This window comes from Euprymna scolopes, chromosome 8 (genome assembly GCF_053919585.1).
Source record: "Euprymna scolopes isolate OS-2025 chromosome 8, ASM5391958v1, whole genome shotgun sequence".
NCBI classification, from domain to species: Eukaryota; Metazoa; Mollusca; class Cephalopoda; order Sepiida; family Sepiolidae; genus Euprymna; species Euprymna scolopes.
In genome coordinates, this window is record NC_136489.1 from 19,635,841 (window position 1) to 19,646,540 (window position 10,700).

The following is a 10,700-nucleotide window of genomic DNA, read 5'->3' on the forward strand; positions in this document are numbered from 1 at the left end:
CTGGGCGCTCGGCTACTTCCCCCCCTTCCCACCCCAAATGCTTGGGAAACTGTGCACTGTTTTTGTTGGTTTTCAAGCTGCCTCTTCACCCCCCCCCACACACACAGTTTAACAGTAGTAGGAGGTCAAGAGAAAGAGGGTGAGAGAGAGAGAAGAGTAAGTTGGTGAGAGAGAGAGAAAAGAGAAAGAGGGTGTTGGTTTTATATTTTTATTATCGTCTAATATTTTGAAAGCTGAATTTCTAATAAAATGTGCATCTATAGGAGATAATGCCTGGGAATGTGTTCCCCCCCCCACAGTTTAACAGTGGTGTGACGTCAAGAGAAAGAGGGTGAGAGAGAGGGAAGAGTAAGTGGGTGAGAGAGAGAAAGAGAGAGAAAAAAAAGAAAGACGGTGTTGGTTTTGTGAAAAAAGTTGTTATTTACAATTGTTCGCATTCTTGGCCTTTTGGTCAAGATCAAAGTGTAGTATCTGTTCTTCAGATGCTGCACTTCTATTTCTTGTTCTCTTTCGGTGGAGGAGAAATCCTCCACGACTGAGACAATTTTTATTTTTGTACCTTTTCTCCACGTTAAAAAACGACCCTGGTGTCTAACTCTGTCCCGTGGGGAGGCATAGTAAATAGGTACAATTGTTCGCCATTAGTGGATGTTGACGTCACGTCACGTGACATGACTAAGCGTTTTTTTTTTTTAGTATGAATAACATTTTTTGTTTTAATTATAAAGTCTACACTTAATTTTATAGAAAATGATGTATATATAATAGAAAAAAAAAATTACTGGTTTTGTTGGATTCAAGTGGATCCCCCCCCTCCAGTTTAAGAGATAGCAGGTCACGTGGTAATATACAAAATGGCTAGCGTAAATATAAAGATCGGTTTTTTTATCGACGAATATTTTGAAAGCTGAATTTTTTTTTATTCCTGTACATTTTTTCCTGATATTTTTCGTTAAAACTCTTGTATAAATACTATTTTTAACCAGTTAAATACGTTGGAGACATTGTCATGGAGTTTAATAATCTCTAGAACAAAGCAGAAGAGAAATTACAAAAGTATCGGTAAAACAAAGTGTTTGTTTACATTTGTTCGCCATTACTGGATGTTGACGTCACGTCACGTGACATGACTAAGCGTTTTTGGATTATGTAATATTAACATTAAAATGACAGGTTTTTTGGGGGGCCCCCCTAGGAGAGAAATGATCAGTTCACCCCCTTTTAATGGTCCGTTTGGTGTGGAATTTCGATATTTGTCATGCGGGTGATCAAGGTTCAATATGATACATAATTTGTCAACTTTGGTTGTGTCTGTCAAAAGTTTGAGCTGACGTCACGTCACGTGACACGTATTGAATAACGTTAAAATGACAGGTTTTTTGGGGGGCCCCCCTAGGAGAAAAACGATCAGTTGACCCCTTTCTACTGGTCCGTTTGACGTGAAATTTCGATATTTGTCATCCGGGTGATCAAGGTGCAATATGATACCAAATTTGTCAACTCTGGTTCCGTCTTTCAAAAGTTTTAGCGTTACAAACAAACATACATACATACATACATACACACCGATTTTTGCCTTTTATATATATAGAAGACTAGCAGGGCTACCCGGCGTTGCTCGGGACCGTATAAACAATGAAAAAACAAAAGCAGATATTGAACATATGTTTGATTCTTAGGGGAGAGGAATCTTTCATCTCTATGTATTATTTGTTTTATCTACCCTAGGACTGATATTGTTCATGTTTTATCCCTAGCATAGGTAATTTACAGCATGTATATGAAATTGTTTTACCTTAGGGAGAAGAGAACAGGTAATATACAACATAATGTGTCTATATTACATCCCTGGCAACGCCTAGAAACCAGCTAGAACATGTATTTCAGTCAATCTTTATTATATCCTGGGCTATGCCAGGAAACCAGCTAATCTCTTTTTAGTGACTTGACCACCAAAATACCTCCCTAAGTGTGTCCTTTCTTTTGAACTTATTAGATATAGGTATCTAGAAATGTGTGTGAAATTTTGTTGAATGCATTGTTCACTATGATTTTCTTATTGTTCTACACAATATCAACTGTAGCGAAATAACACAGTAAACATAGTGTAGTGTTAGAATAAAGAGCAAAGGAAAAAATTAGAATCATATTTTGTAATTGCAAATCTAAATTTGCTAGCATGTACCAGTATTTGCCAGGTTGTGGAAATTTGGAACTTATAACATATGTAGTGGCCTTTTCCTAGATACCTATTGCTAAAAATTATACTTTCATTTTGTTAGAAAAATCTCTCTTCAGATGCCCTGCATCATTCAAAATAAAAACAAATATTTTTATAATTGTTTCAGTATATTGCTACACAATGTGAAAGTTTTTAACGTTTGTAAAAAAAATCATGAATGTGCTTATATTGCAAAAAAGAAAATATCAGTGCACAGTATTGAAAGTGTTTGAGATTCAAAAGTCTGTAACATTTCTACTAACTTCATAAGATGTCATGTGAGAAACTGAATTGAATATCAAGACATTATCTGAAGCGTTTTTATTTTGGTGTAACATATGTGTTTACAGTGAACCTTAACTTTTAATAAACAGATTGGTATGCAATGACATAGGCTAAGAATCTTTAAAATATATATAAATTGGAAAAATGTGTGAACAAATGAAAAAAAAATGATCCGCTCCACTTGATGACATCAAGCACAGTAATATTTTAGTGAAGAAAATATGAAATTGATGTTCAGTGATTAGTTTGGATGAATGAGAAAATGTAATTGTTTGATGCATAAAAATAACTCAGTTGCTGTATTTGATATTAAGCAGCAAAATATAGTGATTTGAATATTTGGGAAAACATCAAACCAGATTATGTAAAAAGAAAAAAAAAGATGAAATTAGAAAATATATATTTTATGTTTATGAGTTCTGCCAATCAAAATTTTGTGGCAGAAATTGGGTGATTACCATGCAATTTTATTTTGGTAAAATTCTTAAATTATTAGAATGTTTATTATAATTTCTAATTAGTGACTTGTTATAATCAAAATCCGCCCTAAAGAGTGTCCTTTCTTTTATTAGGTATCAGAGTAGGTATCAAGATTTCTACTTCTATACAAATGTGATATTTCAGATCTGTACATAAAAAATTTGTTGAATATATAGGTTGAGTATTTTTCTGTGTCGCTCTCTCTCACACACACACGCATTCTCACTTTTATAGATATAATAGATAGATTACTCTAGATATATTTCCATATGTCTGAATACCCTATATACAAATTTTCAAATCTGTAGATAAAAAAATTTGTTGAGTATATAGGTTGAAAATTGTTCTCTCTCTCTCTCTCACACACACATTCTCAATTTTAGAGATATAATAGATAGATTATGCTAGATATATTTCCATATGTCTGAATACCCTATATACAAATTTTCTAATCTGTAGATCAAATATTTGTTGAATATATAGGTTGAAAATTGTTCTTACTCTCTCTCTCTCTCTCTCTGGCTACCTCACACACACATTCTAACTTTTATAGATATAATAGATAGATTATGCTAGATATATTTCCATATGTGTGAATACCCTATATACAAATTTTCTAATTTGTAGATAAAAAATTTTTAGAGTGCATAGGTTGAGAATTGTTCTCTCTATCTCTCACACACACACATTCTAACTTTTAAAGATATAATAGATTATGCTAGATATATTTCGATATTTCTGAATACCCTATATATAAAAATTTGTTGAATGTATAGGTTGAGAACTGTTCTCTCTCTCTCTCTCTCTCTCTCTCTCTCTCGCTCACACACACACACATTCTCACTTTTATAGATATAATAGAAAGATTATCCTAGATATATTTCTATTTGTATGAATACTCTATATACAAATTTTAAAATCTGTAGATAAGGAATTTGTTGAGTATATGGGTTGAGAATTGTTCTCTCTCTCTCTCTCTCGCTCTCTCTCACACACACACACACATTCTCACTTTTATAGATATAATAGATTATGCTAGATATATTTCCATATGTCTGAATACCCTATATACAAATTTTCAAATCTGTAGATAAAAAATTTGTTGAGTATATAGGTTGAGAATTGTTCTCTCTCTCTCTATCACACACATTCTCACTTTTATAGATATAATAGACAGATTATGCCAGATATATTGAAATGTGTCTGAATGCCCAATATACAAATTTTGAAATCTGTAGATAAAAAATTTGTTGTATACATAGGTTGACAATTGTCCTCTCTCTCACACACACACACATTCTCACTTTTATACATATAATAGATAGATTATGCTAGATATATTTCTATATGTCTGAACACCCTATATACAAATGTTCAAATCTGTGGATAAAAAATTTGTTGAATGTATAGGTTGAGAATTTTTATCTCTCTCTTTTTCTCTCTCTCTCTCTCGCTATCTCACACACACGCATTCTCACTTTTATAGATAAAATAGATAGATTATGCTAGATATATTTCCATATGTCTGAATACCCTATATACAAAGTTTCAAATCTGTAGATAAAAAATTTGTTGAATATATAGGTTTAGAATTGTTCTCTCTCTCTCTCTCACACACACATTCTAACTTTTGTAGTTATAATAGATAGATTATGCTAGATATATTTCCATATGTCTGAATACCCTTTATACAAATTTTCTAAACTGTAGGTAAAAAATTTGTTGAGTATGTAGGTTAAGAATTGTTCTCTCTCTCTCTCACACACACACACACACACAAGTTCTCACTTTTATAGATATAATAGATAGATTATGCTAGATATATTTCTATATGTCTGCCTACCCTATATACAAATTTCCAAATCTGTGCCCAAAAATGTGTGGAATATATAGGTTGAGAATTGTTCTCTCTCTCTCTCTCTCTCACACATATTCTCACTTTTATAGGTTATATAGGTTGAGAATTTTTTGCTCTTTCCATCACTCACATTCACACTTTTATAGATATAATACATAGATTATGCCAGATATATTTACATATGTCTGAATACCCAATATACACATTTTCAAATCTGTAGATAAAAAATTAGTTGAATATATAGGTTGAGAATTGTTCTCTCTCTCTCTCTCTTTCTCTCTCTCTCACACACACATTCTCACTTTTATAGATATAATAGATAGATTATGCTAGATATATTTCCATACGTCTGAATACCCTATATCCAAATTTTCTAATATGTAGATAAAAAATTTGTTGAATATATAGGGTGAGAATTTTCCTTCCTCTCTTTCTCTCTCTCTCTTTCTCACACACACACAAGCTGAAAATTGTTCTCTCTCTCTCTCTGACTCTCTCTCTCTCTCTCACACACACACACATGGTTATTTTATAGATATAATAGATAGGTTATGCTAGATACATTTCTATATGTCTGAATACCCTATATACAAATTTTTAAATCTGTAGATAAAAAATTTGTTGAGTATATAGGTTGAGAATTGTTCTTTCTCTCTCTCTCACACACACATTCTCACTTTTATAGATATAATAGATTATGCTAGATATATTTCCATATGTCTGAATACCCTATATACAAATTTTCAAATCTGTAAAGATAGAATTTGTTGAATATATAGGTTGAGAATTGTTCTCTCTCTCTCTCTTTCACACACATTCTCACTTTTATAGATATAATAGATAGATTATGCTAGATATATTTCCTTATGTCTGAATACCCTATATACAAATTATCAAATCTGTAGATACAAAATTTGTTGAGTATATAGGTTGAGAATTGTTCTCTCTCTCTCTCTCTCTCACTCACTCACTCACTCACACACACACACACACACATTCTACCTTTTATAGATATAATAGATTATGCTAGATATATTTCCATATGTCTGAATACCCTGTATACAAATTTTCAGATCTGTACATAAAAATTAGTTGAATATATAGGTTGAGAATTGTTCTCTCTCTCTCTCTTCTCTCTCTCTCTTTCACACACATTCTCACTTTTCTAGATATAATAGATAGATTATGCTAGATATATTTCCATATGTCTGAATACCCTATATACAAATTTTCTAATCGGTAGATAAAAAATTTGTTGAATATATAGGGTGAGAATTGTACTTACTCTCTCTCTCTCTCTCTCTCTCTCTCACGCACACATTCTCACTTTTATGGATATAATAGATAGATTATGCTGGATATATTTCCATATGTCTGAATACCCTATATACAAATGGTCAAATCTGTAGATAACAAATTTATTGAATAGATAGGTTGAGAATTGTTCTCTCTCTCTCTCTCGCAACCTTACACACACAACCACACGCAAACATTCTGACTTTTATAGATATAATAGATCGATTATGCTAGATATATTTCCATATGTCTGAATACCCAATATACAAATTTTCAAATCTGTAGGTAAAAAATTTGTTGAATATATAGGTTGAGAATTGTTCTCTCTCTCTCACACACTCACATTCTCACTTTTATAGATATAATGTATAGAATATGCTAGATATATTTCTATATGTCTGAATACCCTATATACAAAGTTTAAAATCCGTAGATAAAAATACGTTGAGTATATAGGTTGAGAATTGTTCTCTCTCTCTCTTACGCACACACACACACACACACACACACACACACATTTTCACTTTTATAGATATAATAGATAGATTATGCTAGATATATTTCCATATGTCTGAATACCCTATATACAAATTTTCAAATCTGTAGATAAAAAATGTATTGAATATATAGGTTGAGAATTGTTGTCTCTCTCTCTCTCTCTCTCTCTCTCTCTCTCTCTCTCTCTGGCTACCTCACACACACACACATTTTCACTTTTATAGATATAATAGATAGATTATGCTAGATATATTTCCATATGTCTGAATACCCTATATACAAACTTTCAAATCTGTAGATAAAAAATTTGTTGAGTATATAGGTTGAGAATTGTTCTCTCTCTCTCACACGAAACTGTGCGCTCGGCTTCTTCCCCCCCTTCCCACCCCAAATGCTTGGGAAACTGTGCACTGTTTTTGTTGGTTTTCAAGCTGCCTCTTCACCCCCCCCCACACACAGTTTAACAGTAGTAGGAGGTCAAGAGAAAGAGGGTGAGAGAGAGAGAAGAGTAAGTTGGTGAGAGAGAGAGAAAAGAGAAAGAGGGTGTTGGTTTTATATTTTTATTATCGTCTAATATTTTGAAAGCTGAATTTCTAATAAAATGTGCATCTATAGGAGATAATGCCTGGGAATGTGTTCCCCCCCCCACAGTTTAACAGTGGTGTGACGTCAAGAGAAAGAGGGTGAGAGAGAGGGAAGAGTAAGTGGGTGAGAGAGAGAAAGAGAGAGAAAAAAAAGAAAGACGGTGTTGGTTTTGTGAAAAAAGTTGTTATTTACAATTGTTCGCATTCTTGGCCTTTTGGTCAAGATCAAAGTGTAGTATCTGTTCTTCAGATGCTGCACTTCTATTTCTTGTTCTCTTTCGGTGGAGGAGAAATCCTCCACGACTGAGACAATTTTTATTTTTGTACCTTTTCTCCACGTTAAAAAACGACCCTGGTGTCTAACTCTGTCCCGTGGGGAGGCATAGTAAATAGGTACAATTGTTCGCCATTAGTGGATGTTGACGTCACGTCACGTGACATGACTAAGCGTTTTTTTTTTTTAGTATGAATAACATTTTTTGTTTTAATTATAAAGTCTACACTTAATTTTATAGAAAATGATGTATATATAATAGAAAAAAAAAATTACTGGTTTTGTTGGATTCAAGTGGATCCCCCCCCCTCCAGTTTAAGAGATAGCAGGTCACGTGGTAATATACAAAATGGCTAGCGTAAATATAAAGATCGGTTTTTTTATCGACGAATATTTTGAAAGCTGAATTTTTTTTTATTCCTGTACATTTTTTCCTGATATTTTTCGTTAAAACTCTTGTATAAATACTATTTTTAACCAGTTAAATACGTTGGAGACATTGTCATGGAGTTTAATAATCTCTAGAACAAAGCAGAAGAGAAATTACAAAAGTATCGGTAAAACAAAGTGTTTGTTTACATTTGTTCGCCATTACTGGATGTTGACGTCACGTCACGTGACATGACTAAGCGTTTTTGGATTATGTAATATTAACATTAAAATGACAGGTTTTTTGGGGGGCCCCCCCTAGGAGAGAAATGATCAGTTCACCCCCTTTTAATGGTCCGTTTGGTGTGGAATTTCGATATTTGTCATGCGGGTGATCAAGGTTCAATATGATACATAATTTGTCAACTTTGGTTGTGTCTGTCAAAAGTTTGAGCTGACGTCACGTCACGTGACACGTATTGAATAACGTTAAAATGACAGGTTTTTTGGGGGGCCCCCCTAGGAGAAAAACGATCAGTTGACCCCTTTCTACTGGTCCGTTTGACGTGAAATTTCGATATTTGTCATCCGGGTGATCAAGGTGCAATATGATACCAAATTTGTCAACTCTGGTTCCGTCTTTCAAAAGTTTTAGCGTTACAAACAAACATACATACATACATACATACACACCGATTTTTGCCTTTTATATATATAGAAGATAAAGAAATTTCTTTAAAAAACGACTGGATTCGGCATTAAATAACATGAAAATTGTTTGCATGCAATAAAAAGGAAAACAATCAAACCAAACCAAACATTATGAATAAATATTGGGGTATATAATAAACTTAGAGCATAAACACTTTCATCAAAATATCCAGATTCAACATTAAATAACTCGAGGAGGATTGCTATTCCATAAAAGAATACAATTAAATCAAATTTACTTTAAAACCAACGAAACGTATATTTACATGCTAATCTGATTTCGATGAGAATAAAATATAAAATATGTGTACTATAGTTAAACGTAAACTACAATACATAATTAATGATTATTATTAATTTAGAAATATTATTTCGTAAATGATATTTTATGAATGTTGAAGTCTTGGTTGTTATTGTTATTGGGGTCGAAGTCAGGTATATTGTTTATAGTTAGAGTTGAGGTTAACAAAACACCTTTTTAAAGCATTCAAATATCTACGAACCAAGTCAGCTGGTAACAATGTGAAGCTGTATTCACATATTTGCGAGTGTGATTAGTGACGTCATAGAAATTAAGTTAATGTAATATTGAGTTAAGTTTTGGGAGTTGAGATCGAAGGATCGCAGAGAGTTGATCGACTTCGTAATGCTGGGAACGGCGTCAAGTGAAACCTTTATGATTTACTAACGTGGCATTTGTAGTTCTAAAAGAGTATTCCGAACGTGAATAATAAATGTTTGTATGTTTGTCTTTTAAACCTGGTCTTTGTGTTTATCTTTTAAATTCAGGTACGTAATTTTGTCTTGTCATCTCTAATACAAAGAATATGTACTCCCCATCTTAAATACTCACTCTTATAAATACTCACTCTTATAAGTATATAATGTAATGACACAAACAGCTTTCATCAAACATATACGCGTATCGGTCCTAGATGTTTCTCTTCTTCGCTCCTTCTGCCACCTAACATCTAGTCTCTCTTCTGTTCTCCCAGTACGCAATATATATACAGCAGTTATTGCCGTTTCTAAACCCCTATATGGTACATGTCCCCGTTTTTATACCCTGTTATCTAACACTTATTCTGTTACTTCATTTTAATATAAGAATCAAGGATATAATGTCTAATATATATCCTTCTCAAAAGATATCGACATCCATCAAATCAGAAAGATGTTTTTGATGTTTTTTCTTGAGAATTTAACATCTGCTTACTGTACTCTTTTGAGAAGGTCGAGTATATCTATCTATCTATCTATCTATCTATCTATCTATCTAGTTATCAATCTGTCTATCATATCAAAGAAAATTCGATGATCGATAATCGAAAAAATCCAATAAAAGAAGGAACACGCGTTTTGATCAACGTAAACACCTTATACAACCTAATAACAAACGTGCATTTGAGAAGTTTAATACCACAAAAGCCGAAAAGCCTGACATATAAAACCAACAGTATGTTCTTTGATATCGCAGAGGCGCGGTTGAAACAAATGGTCTTGTTTAAAATGCAATTGACTCATAATTGTTGACTTTTTCATTCAAAACTTAAACTTTAAAACTTAAATTTAAGCCAATTACACCGCTCCAGCAGAACGGCGGGGCATATAAAATCAACAGCAAATTTATGACAATAAAAGTATAAGAATGTAAAACATTCGTTGCTCATTATTCAATCCCGGGCAACATCGAGTCTCCTTGCTAGTATATATATATATATATATATATATATATATATATATATATATATATATATATATATATATATATATATATATATATACTGCTTATACTGTCGTTATTATATAGATTATAACCTAATGTAACTCCAGTGTGTATAAAATAGTGCTGATTAAAAGGTAGAGTTGTATTATAGAATTCATATTTTCTGATTTATCAAACGTTATTAGGTGATATATATGCATACATGGTTCAGCTGCGATCTAGTTTGAAATCCCACTTTTTCACGCTTCGTCGTATAAAATCGTAAATATTTATACGGTAAGAAATTTTCTAAAATGAATAGTCAAATCGTCTCAATCTAAAGAAGGTAGAAAACATATTTAAAACTTAAATCCCACCATCCTGTTACTATATACCGAATGCCTACAATGTCTCTCGTC

General features: G+C 32.5%; 2 pseudogenes; both read left to right on the forward strand.

Moving 5' to 3' along the window:
* Window positions 1–430: 430 nt before the first annotated feature.
* On the forward strand, window positions 431–564 carry LOC145284244 (U2 spliceosomal RNA; annotated as a pseudogene).
* Window positions 565–7,420: 6,856 nt separating this feature from the next.
* On the forward strand, window positions 7,421–7,554 carry LOC145284245 (U2 spliceosomal RNA; annotated as a pseudogene).
* Window positions 7,555–10,700: the final 3,146 nt, after the last annotated feature.